This window comes from Panthera tigris, chromosome C1, assembly GCF_018350195.1.
Source record: "Panthera tigris isolate Pti1 chromosome C1, P.tigris_Pti1_mat1.1, whole genome shotgun sequence".
NCBI lineage: Eukaryota > Metazoa > Chordata > Mammalia > Carnivora > Felidae > Panthera > Panthera tigris.
Window position 1 is genome coordinate 179759388 of NC_056667.1, and position 19942 is coordinate 179779329.

Consider the following 19942-nt stretch of genomic DNA (forward strand, 5'->3'; position numbering starts at 1 on the left):
GATAGCTATAGCTAAAAATGAGTCTACAATCTAGTTAGTAATGCAGAGGAGACAAAAAATGTGAAATTACACAATATAGAATTAGAAACTAAATCCATACGCAAAAGTGTGGGTGATTTGGATAACAAGAACAATAAGAAGAATATATAAGAATATATATATTATAGGTTAAATTTATCAGCGAATATTGACCTTAAAGGACTTAAGGGTATGACTTAGAAGAGCATAAATTTCCAGGAAATCTAGCCTAACGAAATACTTGGACCAGGGAAATGTTATGAAAGTGTACATGTATAAAAGAGAGAGAGAGAAGATAAAGGGGAAGATTTGTTTCAAGTAATACTAAAAAGCAATGAAAATAGGTAAGGTATAGATGGAATGCAAAGGAATTTACTGAGAACAAATGCTAAAAACTATGATAAACCAAATATCTAGCTTTGTACATAAAAAAGGAGATAGATGATTTCCCTTTTCAATGAGAGGAGTAGATACTATGTTACAATATAAGATTTTCCCAAGAATTTCCCATAACATACCTCCTGATTTCACACAAATATGTGAATGTGTATATACATATTTCTACTGAAATAGCTCAATTTATTGCTTTGAATTATTCTATAAAATACAATTTACTCAGAAAATGGATATTTTAATAGATGAGTGAAATTAGGAGGTATAGGTTGCAATATGGGTCAATTCCAGTAAAGCAATCCTAGAAAAAAAAAGGATAAAATAAACAGTGCTGTACAGATGTAAAAGCCAATAACAGTCTAGGGACTTGAAAAGCAATTGTACCATGAGTGGTTGAAGGACACAGAAAAGAATGCCAAAGGATGCCAGAGACTCCATCTGTCTCACAGGCTCCATGGATTTAATGGAGCCAGCAGCCATGATTGTTTTATGTACTATATACCAGAACATGAAACAGCACTTGTCATAGAAGATTCCAATAGTATTTATTCAGGGGTGCCTGGGTGGCTCAGTCGATTGGGTGTCCAACTCTTGGTTTCAGCTTAGGTCAGGATCTTACATATTGTGAGTTCGAGCCCTATGTCTGACTCTGCACTGACAGTGGGGAACCTGCTTGGGATTTTCTCTCTCCCTCTCTCCCTGCCCTTCCCCTGTATGTGCACTCTTTCAAAATAAATAAACATTAAAAAATGGTATTTATTGAATCAATGAATTGGTCAAAGTTCTCCGTAATTTAGAGTATCAGTAATTTTCCATAGCCCCCTTAAACCAAAATAAATAGCTAACAATTTTATTTATTAAATAGTTAGGTCCAAACATATTAATACATGTTTATGTCCTAACAATATGGCACATGTTTGTTGCTACATAACATCTCAAACCTTCATTCCCTATTCCATATTGATTGCCATCCCCATACTTTCTTTTCATCACAATAACTGGTTAAAAGCCAACTTCACAAAGATAGAACATCATCAAAAAGAAGTGAGCCATCAAATGTTGAGACTACTTAAAGCTCGCAGTTTTCTTGATGTTTGAAAAGCATTGATGTTTCCCAGAAAATTTTAAATATCTCTCAATGCCCCTGGAAAATGTATGGTACACTGTTGGGGAACCTCAAACTTAATTTAAAATAAATTGAAGGTGTTTATTAAATTTTAATTTCACAATTTTTCAAGGATTGGTTGTTAGCATTATATGTGTGTGCATATAAAGTTTATTATATAGAAAAAATAAGCCACTGTTTTATATCTTCACTATTTGCTTTTGGTGTCAAATATTATAATTATTATAATCTCTATTATCAAGTAGAAAAATATTACAAATCTTTAACAATTCAACAAGGCACAGATCCTATATCCAAGGCATTGGTCACCTGTATATTAGGGTACTTGAACATGTATGTTACTCCTAACTGATAAACTATTAGAAAATGTTACATGTAGAATATATAGCAATTGAATAATTCAACCCCTTCATCCTTAAAGTATCATTTTCATCAGTATTGTCTAATAGGTTCTATGGAAAGAAAAATGGGCCAAACAACAAAATAAACCTCTGTTGATGTTATATTCCTCTTCAGCTACTGTCCTGCCTATTCCCCTTATGGCCAAATTGTTAGGAGAGTATTAGGGGGTAGAAACGTAATCCACAATGGATGTATACAGAATATGTATTGATCAGTGTTCTCCAGAGAAACAGATCAAAGAAGATGTGTGTGTGTGTGTGTGTGTGTGTGTGTGTGTGTGTAAAGGATATGTATTATAAAGAACTGGCTTATGTGATTATGGAGGTGGGTAAATTGCCAAATCTTCAGGTAAGTTGAAAGGCTGGAGACCCAAGAAAGCCAATGATGTAGTTCCCATGTGAAGGCAAGTTCAAAACCCAGGTAAAGTTGACATTTTAATCCAAAGGCAAGAAAAATTCTAGTCTGAGGAGGGTGAACTTTTTCTTCTATTCAGGCATACAACTGATTGGAGACCCACTAACATTAGGGAAGACAATCTTCTTTATTCAGTCTACTGATTTGTATGTTAATCTCATCCAAAAACACCCTTGCAGAAACACCCAGAATAATGTTTGACCAAATATCTCGGTACCTCAGCCCAGTCAAGCTGACACATAAAATTAACCATTTCAAAGTATAATCATCTTTTATATAATTTGAGTAATGTTTATTTTAAGTGCCACTCCTCAGAAGAAATGTGACTATAGTCAAATGGGATCTTCCCAATTTCCTAGGGCTGTCTTAAAGTTCTTGGAAGCTTGTGTAACATCCAGATCTTATAGAAAAAGAAACACCTGCCTCATCTTGGGTCATCTGTCCACAAGGGCATCCCCTGAGATCTCTCATGTTCTCCCTGGTCCTCAGTGGTTGAACATGTGATTTCTTATTCAACTCCCTGTTTTCCCAACCACGTGGACACTTCAGGTTCAAGATCATTCTCTGTTACTTTTCACTTGATCTTAACCAAAAGGCAGAGAAGAGGTTCTGTTACTTTTCATACCATGAGTAGGTACCTAGAAATTATTTCACTGCTTCAATGGTACTCTTTATTTTTTTAATATAATTTATTGTCAAATTGGCTTACATACAACACCCAGTGCTCATCCCAACAAGTGCCCTCGTCAATGCCCATCGCCCATTTTCCCCTCTCCCCCACGAACCCCCATCCACCCTCAGTTTGTTATCTGTATTTAAGAGTCTCTTGTGGTTTGTCTGCCTCCCTCTCTTTGTTTGCAACTATTTTTTCCCCTTCCCTTCCCACATGGTCTTCTGTTAAGTGAAATAAGTCAGTCAGAGAAGAACAGATATCATATGCTTTCACTTATATGTGGATCTTGAGAAACTTAACAGTACTCTTTAAAATAAAACTCTGAATGAGATTGTCAAGAAGCTAAGACCCTTCAGATGTTCCCTTTCTGGAAACTTGCTGTCCTTTCAGAGTTTTGCTCTTAAAGCAAGATGCAATGCAATTACAAAGAAACCCAGATATGTATATACCAGTGTCTCCTTGGATATTCTTTGGCCCTGGAGATTCTTTGGTGGAGGCATAGTAACATGGGAATGAAAGTGGGACCTGCTCCATCTCATGTTTCTCCCAAATACTTGTCTGTGTCAGAGCTTAGATTTTTGGAACCAAAACAGGAAGACCTGTTTTGCACTGTTATCCTTTCTCTTGCATTCCTCCTCTGTTATGAGCCAGATGTCTTAAGGAAGGAGAAAGGAGGTACTCATAAAAAAAAAAAAATGAAATGCTGGGGGAAAAATAAAAGACTCATTTAGGGTCTCAGAGCATTATCCCATAACATAACTGCCCATACTTCATGCCTCTATATTATCATGTTATTAAAAAGCTTGGGAATATTTAAATAATTATAACTATATGTATAATAAATAATGCCTACAGAAATGTGTCTGTATCTGAAAATATGTACTATAATTCTCTAAAGCTTACTTGAAAAAACAAGCCAAAATAACACACACACACACACACACACACACACACACACACACACACACACACACAGACTTTATTGTACAAAGCCCAAAGCAAAACCCAGAGCTCATACTCGTGTAAGTACATTGGAATATACACTCCAACACATAGAACTCTGTGATCTTATCATTTATTTCACATCTTGTAGGCTAATTTTCCTCATCAGTAAAATAGAAATAATACTGAATCTCTGAATAGAGCCGGAGCCAATAAATGTTTGCTAGACTCCTTTCATATCATTCTGAGTTTCAAATGTGTTTCTACATTTCTTCAAAATCCCCAAAGTACAAGTCCAGTGTCACTATAAAAACATCTCATCTTGGAATTGCCATGCGTCTAGTGCTTTATTTGTAATCTTTTTTTTTTTTCTTTTCACCTACTATTCATTCTTCTGTTTTTTTTCCACTTTCTTACCACTTTCATCTGCATTTATCGACACCATGTATTATAATTTTTCTAGGTATTTAGATTTGATTTGGCTAAAATCTGTGCACACTTCAGAATTAATAAATTAATGAGTGTTTTTATTTTTTATATGTAGAGATTGATTGCTATTGTTTCACAAAATACAGGAGCACTAGAGTTGCCAATGTTTCTACTATTAAGAAACATAGATCAGCTTTCAAAGACTAAGCTATGTTGAACTTTAATGTCCAATGGTTTTTATTAATTTCATTCTCTTATTTAAATATTATATGCAAGATAGGGAATTGATTTTATGTTATTTGTTTTTAGTATCATCATGTAGGACCATCTCCAAGCCAACTACTTAGAATCCTGACTGTTCTCCAAGAAGCTATGGCCAACCAAACAGTGACAATAATAGGGAAATTCTTTTAAGAATATCACAAATATGTTTACATTTCAGCATGGGGCTTTTACTGCATATACTTCTTATGTACTCATGGTAATAATTCTCTGAAGACTGTACTTCTGAATAATGGCTAGCTGATTTTCCACCATTATTCAGACAAAACTCAGAAATAGTAAGATAGCAGAGAAGAAAAAAAAGTTTGAGAGGGAGAAGTAGTAAAAACACAAAAGGAAGTGTGTATGTACAGTGATCATCTAGTTTCTTATAAACAAATTCTTAGTTATTTTCAATGGATTATACAAGATCGAAAACAATGGGCATGGCCGTTTAATTGTACTCAATAACGAGTAAGTGTAATATCTTCCTCTTACCTGGTATCCTCCAATGTTGACTAAAACATAAAATCAAGTTTACATTTATGCTAATATGTGAATGAACCCAAGTCTAAAAAGGAATCTAGCCCCCATCAAGTATTCTTCAGTATTTCTAGAATCTTTAGAGACATTACATCAACACACAAACTTGTTTACCAGCTAGAGACATCAGAAGCAGCCTAGATATCCCTCCCTCTCTCTCTCTCCCCCTCCCATCACCCTGTTCACAACCAATGCATGAAGACACTTGAAAATTTACATTATTGCCACTATTGATTTCACTGCATCTGTAGTAATTACTTTGTAGAATACGTTTCTTTTAGTAGAATAACATAAATCATTTATCCATTTACTATCATTCTAAACACTCTTTTGTGAAGAAAGCCATAAGACAACTGACATCCCATGGTATAATGTACACTTGAGTACATTAAAATACTTCCTGCCTGCTTGAGGTTTTAGTATTGATCTAGAAGTTATTTTTTTTTTGCCACATTTTTATCATTTTACATCATTTTCTAAGACCATATTATTTCCCCAGGCATTAGCTATCCATTACTTCCAATGCATCACTTCATGGCTAGAGATATTTCCCAAATACATATTTCATTACAATGATTCGATCCTTCATTTTTGTTCATGCCTGGGCATGCATAATGTCTCACAAAGGTGAATTTCAATATCATGGTCATCAATATCAGCATCACTTCCATGCAAAAGAAGTACTGTTTTCATCTGGACTTCATATTATGCATTCAGAATTAGAGGTAGATTTTTGTTTCATTTTGTTTTGCTTTGTTTTAAAACAATCTTTTACTGATTCGCATTAAATGGTATCAATGGTTGATGCTTTGGAATTGGGTATACTTGTGATACTAACATATATGCTAAATATATCATGCTAAAGTTAAGATCTGATCATGAATTTTTCACAAGCTCTTTTAAAATAAAGCAAAGTTAGGGGCGCCTGGGTGGCTCAGTCAGTTAAGCGGCCGACTTCGGCTCAGGTCATGATCTCGCAGCCTGTGAGTTTGAGCCCCGCGTCAGGCTCTGTGCTGACAGCGCGGAGCCTGGAGCCTGTTTTGGATTCTGTGTCTCCCTCTCTCTGACCCTCCCCTGTTCATGCTCTGTCTCTCCCTGTCTCAAAAATAAATAAAACTTTAAAAAATTTTTTAAAAATAATAAAATAAAATAAAATAAAATAAAAAGCAAAGTTTAAAAATCACAAATCACCTCTTTTAATTTAAAGATTAAGAAATGGTATTAATTTTAAGACATCTACTTTAACTTTTAACAGTAAACTGTGTGTTCAGCTTGTCTCATCCTCCTTGAACCAGTGAACTAGCTGGGCATATCTTTCTCACAGCAATGGTAGAGTCATACCCAACTATATCAGCATATTTCAAGCACTGACCAAACAAGTCTTTCACTCTTTAGTTCACTCTTCCAAGGCTTAAGTAATGGAGAATTATATTTACCCAAGAAAAGTAAGGGAAGAGTAAACTGAATTTTTTTTTTTTTAATAATAATCTAATCAAGAGGAGGGGCTGTTACATATTCCAGTTGAGCCAGGATTGTAGCTTGAAGTAGGTGAAAAGGGGGAAGACATGAAAAGAATCATAAGATTAAAGATACTTAGAAAGTAATATAAATAGGACACAAGGATAGGCTGGGATGAGGCCAGGGAAGGGTTCGTGAAGGAAGTGCCAAGCATTATTCCCAGGAGCCCAAATTGAATTGCTTGATGCCTAGTGTGGACAGCCACAGAGATAGTGAACAGTGGAAGAGATAGAGGTGGTTTTATGGGGGGAGGAGGGGGTTATAAACAACTGTCATCATTTCTAGTTGTTATTATAATCATTATTACTGATGTTATTACTGGTTTGGGAAATTGATGACAGTATTCTGCCTTCAGTGCTATATTTCCCAAGCTTGGGCATAAGTCTATCTAAGGACACTGAAATCACTCAGCTGTGTCCAGCCCTATCAGCATTTTTTTCTCCTCCACAAAACAGTTCCTATAATATCATCCATCCAGCCTCCCCCCCCCATCTTGATATTGCCATAGATACACAACGGTAAAAATTACTGCATCTATTCACTGGTATTTGCAGAAATTGCCTTAGGTTCCATCCCTACTTTCTATTTTAAAGTGACATCACTTTAAAATAGAACATACATCACATGTGTGCATGTATGTATATACACACATGTGTGTAGTGAGTGAATTTTTCCAGTTTCAGCCCTATGTATGTTTCTCACTCTCATTCTATAATTAACCACTCTGAGACTAGTGAATTGGATTGACCTGAATTACAGATTTTAATTATTACAAATATATTAGTTTTCGTATTTCTATGCTAGTTCATCAGTTGCAGCCATAAGGCAAGCTCTCACGCTACACCCAGACTTTGAGACACTCTACCCCATGCTGACCTGAGCATCCTGGGCCCCTACTTGTCCAGAAGACATGATTGAAAAAAAAATGATTTTAGTAATTTTGGTAAAAAAATTGTTAATATAAAATAGTAAAAACTATAATAGGTGTGACAATATGCTCTGCCTAGAAATCAAAATGAGGCTAAAAAACGTGATCCAAAAAAACAAGGCTTACTTCCATTTAAAACATTTTTACTACTGAAGTAGCTAAATTACATTTAGATCTATTAATGACCTAGCTCAGTACAAGCATAAGTGCATTTAAATGAAACACACACACACACACACACATACACACACGATTTCTGGTAAATTATTTAGTGTTTTCAGCACAGCTGCACGATGTATTTATTAATTGCCTGTAAAATCAGCAAAATATGTTCAGTAAGTGCCAGTTTGCCATATATTGTACATAATCACACATTTGAGCCACACAGTTGTTTATGCCATTTTATAATCATGTTAATAATTACCAGACAACTAAATTATTCAGGAAACCATAAATGTTACATTTAATTACTTTATCATTTTTGTATGTTGCCATGGAGATTAAATTGCTAACTCCATCCATAAATTCAGTTCTTTTATAATCTCCATCTTTATCAATATGAATGTGGAATGAATTAGTGAAACTGCAAAGCATGCGCTAACAAGTTAGTATTTTCTTGGTGTGTTTTCTATTCCTACAGCTTCTAAACAGTTCTGTGAAAATGTATAAGGTTCTCTCTAACATCTTCAAAGCATTCCTGAGCTCTGAAAATTAAAGGGAGAGGAATAAAATAAATCTTTCATAAGGTACAATTTCTACCTTCTGTCAGGAACTAACTGATTAGAAAACTCTTTATAGGTTAAACCAACCATCACATTTTTATGGTTCTATGTATTTCCAAATGTAAAGAATAAGCTTTCTCACTATAAACTATCCCTATGCAGTAAACACTACCATGGTCCACAACCCCAGTCTGTCTGACAATTTATCATATATCCAGTTTTGTTTTTCTATGGTGTCTTTTTTTATAGGCCTGCAAATTTCCCTAAGAATATCCCTGCATCTAAAATCATTTATAACTTAAAACTATCTTGTGATAAACAGTAAATGTGTGCCAAGCCGTCCCATAAAGCACCCAGAGTCCATCTTACATTCTGAGTGTAGGAAACTTGGGTCATTAAAATGAGTTACTCTTCTCACAGGTAACAGGTACTGAAAGTATCCAAAGATGCACTCAGGGCCTTAACATCACTTGAAGACTCTAGCTATACTAAAAAATTTAAAACTATATTACAATTTAATCAAATCCTGAGCCTTTATATATACAATTCTAACATGTCAGTGTTCTTTATGGGTGATAAAAACCACCAAACTTTTTGGATTTATCTGCTGAGTACAGATTTGGAGAGACTTCATACTAAAATACCCTGGGTCGTTGTTGGGTTATTTATGAACAGAGCAAGACTAGGAGACTAGAGATTCCCAACCTTTAGGCTGGATTAGACATAAATAATGTTATTCACTAGTTCATTTGCAAATATTGATTTATCCAATTGTTGGTACAACATGAATTTTGAAGATACTTGGTAAAAGAATGCATTTGTTAAAAATTTATAAGAATTTTTACAGATATTTCTCCAATACAAAACTGAATAATCAGAAAATCATCATACAGTGTTCCAAAATTTCAAACAATATTGGGGAAAGGTACAAGTGAATACACAAAACCGTAGTAGGAGATGGAATGTTATAAATGCCATAATACCAACAAAATACTATAAAAATTCAAAGGAAGATAAACTCCAATTCAAGCTTCTAGAGAGACAGAGTTTTTTTCCACAAAATTGAGGACTTGATATGATAAAATATAATTAAACATCAAAACATGTGGCCAGACTATATGCCAGGTGACACTAAATCTTGCCCGGATTATTAATAAAGCCTCCCACCTGATTTTATTGCTTCTGGTCAGCCCTTTCCAAGCCAAACTCTTTACAGATGTTGCAGAACTTTTTCAATACTTAAAATTCTTCTATTGTTTCATGTTTTCTCTAGAATTCACTCTAACAACATTAAATGACATACAAGTCAATTCAAAATGGCACCGTTGATAAACTCTCTCCTTTTTCAGCTCAGCACTCATCCCTTACACTCCATACACAGCAGCCATGCTAAATTTGTGGTTAGTCCTCAAAGATATCCGGGTTTTATTCAGCTTCTGGATCTTGTCTATTTAATCCCTTCTTTGTAAGAAAAACTTATTGAGTCCTTTTTTCCCCTAGATAATTTCTAGTCAAGGCTCCTATCTCTAATTAGGTGCCTGTCCTTAAGAACATGTTCCCTAGTACTTGAAAATTGTATTAGGTGACTTTCCTATGTCTTCATTTAATACCTGTGCTTCACCCAGGATAGCATATACCATATTTTCTAAATATTGCTATTTATTTTTCAAAAAATATCAAAATAAAATAAAAATTAACAACACTTCTTCTTCTAAATCAAAGATGCTCAAGTCTAAAATATGAAATTTAAAGGAAAAGATGCATTAAAAATTGTGTAATACCATTAAAAGCTATCTTTATATGCATTCTGATAATGCTGACTATATTTATAATTCATATTTTATATCTAATAAATTACTTCTGAATCCTAACTTTGCCCCTCCCAACTTTTTCCTCTCTTCAGATACCATCTTCTTCATTGTCTGCTTAAAAAAATCCAACAAACTGCCAAAGAGTCCCTGAAGGCTTCTCTGTGGTGTGGTGAGACAGTCACTCTCTGAGCCAGCCCTGGAACTTTGATATTGATGTGTCTCTCTAGGGGCTGCAGTAAAGATAAATTACTAGTTGTCATTTTCTAAAAATGCCTTTTAGCTCTTCAGACTATAGTCAATGAATAAAATGACTTAAAATAGTAATAAATTGGGGTTTATCATTAATGCCATCCCTGCAGTGGCACGTCAATATCAAAGGGCATGCTAGCAAAGAAAGCCACTAATATTAAACTTCAAGCTGAGATACAGATAATATTCATGCATCTTCCCTAACAACTGAGGAAAAGAAACCAGCAAGCATCATTGAGGGAATAACAAATAATTAGGAAAATTAAGAAGTGAAAGGGGAACGCTTTTTTTGAGAAAAGCCAAATTCTATGTTTAAATTCAGAATTTGTCCAGAGAGCCCTTTTCAAATACAGTTGACTATTCAGATGCTTAGATCATCAGAGTGAAAGGAATCAGTATAAACACAGGCTCTCAAATGTCTACCTGTTGCAAAGCTGTTTGTTAGTAAACACTGCTGTAATCATTAATTCAGATAAGTCCAGAGATCCACCACAGATCTATTGAGCTAAAAGACTTGGCAACCTCTTTGGAAAGAAGCTATCCTAGATGAATGAAAGTAGGGCAGTTTGAGGGTAAAGCAGTGACCTTTATTGAATCACTGAAGACTAAGATCCATGGGCATATATCTGATCCTTAAGCAAGAAGAGCTATAAATAGAAAAAGGTGTTTCACTTGTTTGTGATGTCCGAGGAATAAGAAAACACTTCTCTGGGTCTACTGTTAACAAGTGAAGTGAAAGAGAATTATTCTCTGTGTAGTGAGCGTAGTGCAGAGCTCCTAATACATCAAGAGCACCAGAGTGCAGAATGCAAAGTTGGTATGTCCTGGAGAGGGGCAGCAACTTTGGCAGAGAAACTCAGAGCAACCAAATTTCTCTTTTGTGGAAGAAACAACATTCTTGACACTGTTAACTAGCATTGTCTATATTGAGCAATTGAGAGGGCTCAATGAATGTGAAAGTGGCTGGCACGTAGTAAAGTCTCAATAAACACCAACTTTATATTTTTCTCTACACACACTCCCTTAGTAATCTCATTAGTTTTTTTTGTTTTGTTTTGTTTTGTTTTTTCCCATAGCCTTAAACAGCATCCATAGCCCTAGGATTTAGTATAAATTTTGAAGGTGAAATTAATAGGATTTACCTGGATTGGCTATGGAGGTAGATAAAGAAAGGGAGAAGTCAAGATGTCTCAGGTTGTTTTGCCTGAGCAACAGAAAGGAGGGGGCAGTCATTTACTGAAAGAGCAGGAAGGGGTGTGGAGGTGAGAACAAGATTTCCAATGGCACTTAGTGTTTGAGATGTCAACTAAACAATCAAGTATTGTAAAGTCAAGCTGAATCCAGAGTTCAAAATAACCACCAAGGCTAAATATAAATTTGGCAGCCATCGAGTATGAGAATTAATGAGATCCCCAAAGAAGGGTATGTTGATAGAAAGCGAAAAATGTTCTCAAAGTCTGAGGTATAGTACACATAGAGCTTTAGAGATCTGAGAGGAGAGATAAGCAAAAACGAACAATAGCATAATAAAAACACAACAGGCACATGCACAAATAGGAGAAAGTGAGCAACCTAGGGCAAATGCTGCTTATAGACTGAGATAATTTCTAGAATCAGTCACTGACATTAGCAAAATCAATAATCACTGGTGACATCAGTAAGCAAGTCACAGTGAGCCTAAAATGTGCCTTTCTACAAATTAGAAAAAAAGTACTGCTGCTCCTCGGTGGATACAGACCCACAACAGAGTGCACGGTTTGGTGAATAGAACACAAGCTAGGTTTCATCCTCTACATGCTAGGTACTCTCAAGGAGTGAAAACACACAGAACTATAAGCTGCAGCAATGTAGACAAGAATTGTTTCAGGGACGTGGAGGGCATGAGAAAATGACTGGGGTAGGTGAAAGAGAGAATATAAAAAAGCCAACTAGAAAGACAAATATGAAAGACTTATTAAAGGGAATTGTGGGGCTCCTGGGTGGCTCATTTGGTTGGGCATCCAACTTCAGCTTAGGTCATGATCTTGAGACACTAAGAGAAAAATTACCAGGTGTACTCACAACTGCAGAGAAAAGACCTCCCCACCCCCCCCAACCCCCCCACCCCCCGCCATTCCGGAACCAGCCAGGGCGTGCCCGGTTGTGGTCTGACCTAAAGGCGGGAACCAATCAAGTTCTGCTGAGTGTTCAAATTTAAATGTCAACCAATAACAGCTCTGTAACCTCGAAAAATCCCTAACTTGTTTGTGCCTGTCTATAAAAGAAGCTGTAAGATCCTGGCTCAGGACCTCTTAGCGTCACCGGTAACAAGTGCACGGAGGTCCAGGTTCGAACCTGCAATAAACGACCCTTGCCGCTTGGCTTTGACTCTGGCCTCTGGTAGTTTGTTCTTGGGGGTCTTTCGAATTTGGGCATATCAATCTCCCTGCGTGTGAGTTGGAGCCCCATGTTGGGCTCTGTGCTGACAGTTTGGAGCCTAGATCCTGCTTCAGATTCTGTCCCCATCTCTCTGCCCCTCCCCTGCTCACACTCTGTCTCTCTCAAATATAAAAAAATAAAACAATAAAACAATAAAATCAATCAATCAATGGAATTGTGCTTTAAAGTGGGAGAGGGGCACTGGGGTGGCTCAGTTGGTTGAGGGTGGGACTCCTGATTTTTGGCTCAGTTCATTATCCTAGGGTTATGGGATCGAGCTCTGCCTCGGGCTCCCCAAGAAGCACCGACACAGCTTAAGATTCTCTCCTTCTGCCCTGCTCACACACATGTGCACACACTCTCTCTCTTAATAATAATAATAATAATAATAATAATAATAATAATAATGATGATGATATTAAGTAATAAGGGGAGAAACAAGGCAGTAGCTAGAGAGGGTAGAGGTATCAAGTGAAGATTTTATTTTTAAGAATTTTAGCACATGCCATGAGCATCATACCCATATACCTGCACTCTTTTCCCTGCACCCATGGATGGCTCTTTATTACAACCATCTCTTCTGCCTGAGGGCTTTTACTCATGGCAGGAGCACACTGAATCAGATAGGAAGGGCTGAAGAATACGGCCCCAGGGTACATTAGTCAACTACTGTGGATGGGAGTTGATAAGTACTCCAGTGTCCTAAATTCTTATTTTATGGCCAATGTTCAAGCTCAGGGATCTTCTTAGAGTGTGTTAAAAATAATCTCTTATGTTTTGTAGTAGAGTAAATCAATACAACCTGTAGTACCTGGACTATAGCTGTTATCCCAGAAACTATTTTTTTCTCCATTTCAATATACATAGAACACCATCAGCAGTTTGCTTTCACTTCACAAGAACAGGATTATATCATTCTGCCTCAGGCATGCATTAAATTTTTGCTCCATGCCCCGTTTAGTTTATAAGGATTTGGCTTTTCACCATCCCACTGAATATTTTTATGCAATCACCAATAGAATCTGGAGAGTGGGAGGTAGTAAGCACCTTGGGTGCCTTTGAAACACTAATGGATGGAAGATAAACCCCATCATAAAACAGGTACCTTCTTTCTCAGTGATGTATCTGTGGACATAGTTGTCTGAAACAACTGAAATTTCTTCCTTCAAAAAGGTACATCTCTGGGGTGCCTGGGTGGTTCAGTGGGTTAATCGTCTGACTTTGGCTCAGGTCATGATCTCTCCGCTTGTGGGTTGGAGCCCCACGTTGGGCTCTGGGCTGACAGCTCAGAGCCTGGAGCCTGCTTCGGATTCTGTGTCCCTCTCTCTGCCCCTCCCTCACTCATGCTCTGTCTCTCTCACTCTCTCTCTCACAATAAATAAAACATTTAAAAAATTTTAAGTAAAAAAGGAACATCTCTAAATGATACAAAATAACTATATAATTCAATCTATTTAGTTATACCTTTTTATTATTACAAATATGTGTTTTGGAGGTTTTTAAAGGGTATTGTTAATAATAATTAACAATATTTAATGACAAATTATACATAAATACTTTGACAACTTACAAGTCCATGTTTTTATTTTGTCCTATAGTAAAATAGATTCTGAAAAATGGTATTTCCTTAAAGCATATACACATACCCAGGTAAAAACATACACTGAAATATTAATTATATGTTGGACTAATAATAAGTGAGAATTATTTTTTTCCAAAATACATGTTAAGAGTTTAAAATATTAAAGGTATTATTTTTATGTTATCAAACAAAACTTAGATTCTTACTGCTAATGAAAACATCAAAGTTTATGTAGAAAAGTTAAGCACTTCCAGTTTTTAAATCACCATGTTAGACTGATTTTAAAAGTAGTTTATAAAGAAACATACTATGACATAGAAGCATTAAGGAATGGTAAACCATTTCATATATGAATATTAAATCAAACTTTCTTGAAAACTATAAATTCAATTTTAATTTTTTTAAATGTTTATTTTTGAGAGAGAGAACGAGAGAGAGAAAGAGAGCACAAGCAGGGGAGGGGCAGAAAAAGAGGGAGACACAGAATCTGAAGCAGGTTCCAGGATCTGAGCCGTCAGCACAGAGCCCGACATGGGGCTCGAACTCATGAACCGTGAGATTATGCCCTGAGCTGAAGTCAGATGCACTGACTGAGTCACCCAGGCACCCCTGGAAACCATAAATCCTTAATTTTGTTTTCAATATAAATTTTTCTCTTCATTTGTTATATTCAGTGAATTTTCATCTGATTCTTTAGTGTTGCCCTGAGAGATTGAACTGTTTTTACTTCTTCAGAGAATAAAAATTATAATTATCTATTGAGTTAGAAATATAAAAATATATTAACCAAATATCTGAAGGAGTAGACTTGTCCTTGATGTTTAATATTCACATATCTTAATTTATTGTTAGCAATTTGCTTCTAATAAGCTGTACTCCACTTGTCAGAAATAGTATTTGATAAAGTTTTGAGTGATAACATGGGTCAATTATGTAAATATATACCAGAACTTAGAATAGGTTAAGAGAGAAGGAAATCTGATAGTATTCATATTATATAGATATAATGACTTAATATAATATGCATTTTTGTTGATATATATATATGTAAACTAGCTTTACAATGTATAGTACAAAAATCTGTGTATTTTACTGCAAATACAGTAAAAATCTTCTCTTCCCCTACCTCATTAGCTTCCAAGGAGATATGATTTTAACTTTGTCAGTTTGAATATTATTGTATTTATCACCTTTATATTTGGATAAGTAATTAATGATGAGCAGATTACTTTTGTTATTGAGAATCTGAAAATGTTCATAATATCTCTATTGTTTCAAGTTTGGGGAATTCAATTATTTGTAACTTCAAAATAAGTTAAAATTCTATTAAAAATTTGTGTTGAGCAAGAAATGTGCTGAAAAAAATTTTTCCATCCATATCCAAAAATATGCTTTACTTATCTTTATCACATGCGCACACACACACACACACACACACACACACACAATGTTAAGTGGTAACCCAAAGCATCTTTCTGTTTGGTCAAAATACATAAGCCTCAACTTGAAATAAATTGAGGTAAGATTCCAGGAGTCTGTACTCTTCCATTTGTATCTGCTTGACTATGGGAGAGAGAAAAGCCTTTCTCAGTAACTGCCCCTTATTCTTCAATTAAGTTTATATTGTCCCCTTTGAAGCTGAAATCCTAGCCCATTTGTTTATTAGCAGTCACGTTTTAGCTATGAAAACAAGAGTACAAATATTTCAGGCTTCCTCAAGTCCAGGATAACATGGTTCTTCTTAACTAAAAACGTGGGGCTCCTTCCAGGGTCAGCACTAGATAATATTTCATTGTATAATGTACCACGGTTCATTCATTCACCAACTGAAGAAAATCTTGGTTGTGTCTGTCTTTTGGCCTATATGAACAAAGTTGCTATGACCATTCACATGCAGGTATTCACAGGCACATGAAATTGCAAGATCAGCTGGGTAAATACCTAGGAGATAGATTGCCAGACGCTGTGGTAAGTTGTACAACTCTCTTGCAAGGTATCTGCGGTAGGTTGCTCTCCCACCAACAATGAATGGCAGTTCCTATTGCCCCACATCCTCCCCAGCAATTGTCACAGGCAGTGTTGGGGCTTTGAGAGGTTTTAATTGGTGTGTAGTGGTATCTTATTGTTGTTTTTATTTGCAATTTCCTAGGCGAAAAATAATGAGGATCGTATTTTTATATACTTATTCCCATCTATGTATCTTCTTTGGTGAGGTATCTATTCAGATCTTCCACCCGTTGGTTAATCAGATTAGTTGTTGTTGTTTTATCGTTTGGTTTTAAGACTTCTTTGAACATTTTCAAATACAAAGTCTTTATTATGTGTGTTTTCAAATATTTCTCTCTACCTGAGTTTCACCTTTCATTCTCTTAATAGGGTTTACACAGAAGAAGTTTTACATTTGATACAAGTTTTACAAGCAAGTTTTACATGTTAATCAAGTCTAAGCTTGGCGATGACAAACTAGCAACCAGAAATCTAAGACAATTTTTACATTAATTTTATATTCTGCTAAATTACTGAGTACTTCTAATAGGTGTGTTAGGTTGATCATTGATCCCCTTTTGTTTTCTAGTTATACAATCATATCATCTGAAAACAGTTTTATTACTTCCCTAATCTGATTTTTTTGATTCTCTTGTCTGATGGTATGGACTAATGAGTCTATACGATGTTGAGTCATAGAGGAGATCCTGGACACCTTGTTGTGTCCATGCACAGTTTAATTGCTCATTGGCAACTCCCCAACCTGTTACATTATCTAGTTGGTATCAATGTTTACTCACAAAATATAGGAACTGATATTTATTATCTCTTATTATCCTATTATTATTTTTTATCCTTCTGTCAAATACAGAGAGAAAAATGATCCTATCTGGCAAATTATAATCACTGTTTTGTGTAAGTACCTCTCTTGTTCTATTTATTTATTATTTTAAAATAAACACTCTTTGTTCTCATTTTTATTCTTCCAAATGCAAATATTCTACCTAACTGAACATGTAGCCTTATATTTTATATGTCCCTTTAAACAAGAGGCTGGGATGTTTTGGGAGAGTGTTTTTTTTGTTTGTTTGTTTTTTTGTTAACAATTTTTTTTTAACGTTTATTTATTTTTGAGACAGGGAGAGACAGCATGAACAGGGGAGGGTCAGAGAGAGAGGGAGACACAGAATTTGAAACAGGCTCCAGGCTCTGAGCTGTCAGCACAGAGCCCGATGCGGGGCTTGAACTCAAGGACCGCGAGATCATGACCTGAGCTGAAGTTGGCCACTTAACCGACTGAGCCACCCAGGCGCCCCTTGGGAGACTGTTTTAAATGCACATAAATTATCTTGTGTTAAGACCACATTCTGTTTCTTACTTTTTTCCTTAAGCATTGTGTTCTTAAAAGTTATTGGTACTGCTGAGCTCATACCTCTCTTACCGTTTCTATTTTTTAGGGATCCATAACATACATCCACTACATTTTATTTATACAGTCTCCATTTAGGGACATAAAGATATCTTTCAACTCCCCCACTTCATTATATTTAGCTTTTTTATAGCTCTGTGATATGTACAGCCAGGTATGAAATGAATGTATACAGAGCATAAATATAAATAATTTGACAATGTACAGATGTGTTGCACATTAGGATGGCCAAGCAGTGTTAAACTCCCGCAAACAGTGTGCGAGCAGCTCAGTTTGCCAAAATTCTTACTACCACTTGGCACTATCCAACTTATCAATTTTTGTTAACCCAATGGCTATAGATATCACCTTTTTAAACATTTTAATTTCTCTAATTATTTATGAGTTTAAATATTCACTCATATCCTTGCTAACCACTTGTGCTTTCCTTTCTGTGAATTGCCTGTTTGTATCTTGCTCATTTTTTTTCTATTGGATTTTTTGTCCTTCACTTGTTGATTTCAAAGTGTTCCTACCGGATTCTAAATATCTGCTCATACTGGTTTGCTATACTGAGAGTGTTCTCTTTCAATTGTTTGTTAGCCATGATCTCTGTCCATAGTGCTTTTGTTAAGCCCAAATCCTTAATTTTAGTGAGAACCAACCTATCTATTATTCACCTTACTATTGTTGCCTCATGATTCTTCATTAATTCTTGTTCAAAAAGTTTTATTTGCCTTATATTTGCCACATAATGTTAAACTTCACACTGAGTTATTTCAGCCCTCTGGAGCCGGGTGATGTTTTTATAGTAGTAGGTACATGAATCAAGATATACTATTTAAAATTTCTACTCTCCTCATTGTATCTGACATTTTTTTTTTCTGACTGAAGTGGATCTTTTAAAAAATTTTTTAATATTTATTTATTTTTGAGAGACAGAGACAAAGACAGAGACAGAGTATGAGAGGGGAAGGGGCAGAGAGAACTAGAGACAGAATCCAAAGCAGACTCCAGGCTCTAAGCTGTCAGCACAGAACCCAACGCAGCGCTTGAACTCATGGGCTGTGAGATCATAACCTGAGCCAAAGTCAGACACTTAACTGACCGAGCCACCCAGGCACCCCAGAAGTAGATCTTTTAAAAGTTTCCTCAGTGAAGCTCATTAAGGTAAGTTTCCTTTACCAAGGGTATATCTCATAATATATCTAGGCCTGTGAACTGTCCATTCAAAATTCCTATCAGTGTGCACTGACAGGGCATCTCAGAAAGATCAATCAATTCATCATTTCTCATTTCAACCATGACTAATCTAATGTAGCTTTTACCCCAGATATATACAAATTTGGTTTCCAAGTTTTCTGATTGATTTTTTTCTCATACTTATTCCTTTTTTTTTTCCCCCCTGTTCTGCCTGACCATGATGGCTAATTTTATGTGTCAACCTGCCCAGGCCACAATACTCAGATATTTGGTCAAATAGTATTCTAGATGTTTAAGTGAAGGGATTTTTGTTTTGTTTTGTGGTTTTGTTTTTTTTTTTTTTTTTTTGAATGGGATTACCATCTGAATCAGCAGACTTTGAGTAATGGGAATTGCCCCATAAGATATGGGTGGGCCTCATCCAATCAGTTGAAAGTCATAAGAAAAACGACTGACTTCCCCCTGAAAGGGGAAATTCTACTAGCCAACTGTCTTTGGATTTAAAACTGCAACTCTTTCTTGGGTCTCCAGTTTATCAGCCCACCCTAAAGATTTGTATTTACCAGCCTTCACAATGTGAGACAATTCCTTGAAACAATCTCTCTATATATATCTATTATTTATATATAGACATCTAGATACAGTTATGTTTAGAGAGATGTATATATGTACACAGAGAGATGTAAAGATATATATCTTATTAGTTATGTTTCTCTGTAAAACTCTGAATAATACACTGACTGTCATAATATTTTGGGGGAATATTATATTTGTATTTATTTGGTAATCCTAAACATACTTAAATTTTTTCAGGGGTTCTATTACTGCAGTTTTATCTAGAACAGATTCATGTTTATATTTGTTGATTTTCTCAGTTGCATTTCTTCGAAATACATTTCTTCATGCATTTTGAAAA

General features: G+C 35.6%; 1 long non-coding RNA gene across 1 annotated transcript in view; it reads left to right on the forward strand.

Annotated features, from left to right (window-relative positions):
* Positions 1-19942, forward strand: part of LOC122240987 — a 122003-nt gene that overhangs the window by 82905 nt on the left and 19156 nt on the right. The window contains exon 4 of the long non-coding RNA XR_006220866.1: positions 17287-17330. This is a non-coding gene — a long non-coding RNA (uncharacterized LOC122240987). The remainder of the gene's footprint in view (positions 1-17286; positions 17331-19942) is intronic.